Source organism: Gossypium hirsutum, chromosome D12 (genome assembly GCF_007990345.1).
Source record: "Gossypium hirsutum isolate 1008001.06 chromosome D12, Gossypium_hirsutum_v2.1, whole genome shotgun sequence".
NCBI lineage: Eukaryota > Viridiplantae > Streptophyta > Magnoliopsida > Malvales > Malvaceae > Gossypium > Gossypium hirsutum.
This window is the reverse complement of record NC_053448.1, coordinates 21,258,979-21,260,682: the sequence shown is the minus strand read 5'-3', so window position 1 is coordinate 21,260,682 and position 1,704 is coordinate 21,258,979. Positions and strand designations below refer to the sequence as shown.

The 1,704-nt window shown below is 34.0% G+C and overlaps 1 non-coding gene across 1 annotated transcript; it reads left to right on the top strand.

Annotated features, from left to right (window-relative positions):
• Positions 1–498: 498 nt before the first annotated feature.
• Positions 499–605, top strand: LOC121224725 (small nucleolar RNA R71). Its single transcript, XR_005922470.1, has one exon. It is a non-coding gene; the product is annotated as a small nucleolar RNA R71 (small nucleolar RNA).
• The last annotated feature ends 1,099 nt before the right edge of the window (positions 606–1,704 follow it).

Sequence of the window (1,704 nt, the reverse complement as noted above, 5' to 3'; positions counted from 1 at the left end):
GTTGGAAGCCCGGAGGTGGTTGTGCTCTTTGATTTCCTTGACCACCCCAAGAGAAACTGGGATGGTTCCTCCAACCTGCATTATAGTTGTTACTCTATGAGTTATTTTGAGGCCTAGAATTATTACCAAAATAATTGATTTGTTCATTATCTATGCTATGAGTAACATTCTGGATTATTCATTCCACATCCGTTTATATTGCATTGCATAACCGAATTAACCCACATAGAAAGATATAAACAATCAATTTTCTTATTAAGTAATTCTACCTGATTTGATAAAATAGTGATTGCATCAATATTAAAGACACCGGTGACTTTCATCAGCTTTGTCCTCATGACTTGCCACTGATAATTATTTAATGCCATCTCCTCTATAAACTCATAAGCTACTTTGGGTGTTTTATTGTTCAAAGTTCCACCAGCTACTACATCAATCAATTACCTTATTGAGGGATTCAAACCGTTAAAGAAGGTTTGAACTTGTAACCATAAAGGTAACCCTTGGTGAGGGCACCATCTCAATAAATCCTTGTATCTCTCCCATGCATCATATAACGTCTCTAAATCTATCTGAACAAAGGAAGAGATATCATTCCTCAACTTGGTTGTTTTAGCTAGTGGGAAATACTTTAATAAAAATTTCTAGGTCATTTGAGCCCATGTAGTGATGAAACCTCATGGTAAAGAGTTTAACCAATGTTTAGCTGTGTTCCTTAATGAGAAAGGGAATAACCATAAGCGAATGGTGTCATCAGTGGCGCCATTAATCATGAAAGTGTGTCAGATTTCTAGAAAATTAGCCAAATGAGTATTTGGGCCTTCGTCTTGCAAACCATCGAACTAAACATATTGTTGTACCATCTTAATTATATTCGGCTTCAGTTCAAAATTATTTGCAGCAATGTTAGGTCGCACAATACTTGATTCAGCCCCAGTTAGCGTGGGCTTGGCATAATCGTACATAGTATGAGGAACAGGAGCAGGAGCTTAACAACTGCAGGAGGTAGCTGAATATTCTAATTATCATCCATCTCCTCAGTAATAATGTTGTCCTCTTGTTTGTCTGCTATAATTTGTCGACTCTACCTTGCTTCTCATGATTTTTGCGAGTAGTACTTTCAATTTCACTATCGTAAACCAATGGTCCCGACGGGTTTCTTCTAGTCATAAACTAAAAGAACCTACCAGAAGAAAACAAAAGAAAAATTAGAATGTAAAAATTAAACTAAAACAAAAATATAAAAATAAAATAAAATAAAAATGGATAAATTAATAAAAATCAAGTGTCCCTAATATTTTAGTTCTCGAAAACAACACCAAAAACTTGATTGTCACTGAACTAACTATAAATATGAAAAAGGCAAGCGCACCTATCAAACATTAATATAGCTACGGTGAGTAGATATATCGTATCCAAAAGGACTAAAAGTATTAGTAATTATCATTTTCTTATTATTTAGTTGACAATTTGGAGTGATGAGTTTTAATCTAAAATTACTGAACTAATTTAACTGAGAATGCAACAGAGAACGAATCAGGAAAGTAATCAAAAGATAACCAATGAGAAAGAAAATACCCGAGAAAGAATCCACCTAGACTTCTTCTATTATTACGAATCTATTTTAAATGATTTATTCACTTGGTGTCTTGATCGATAGAAATCCCTAAATTATGCTAATATTTCTTTCGAGAGTAAGAGCAA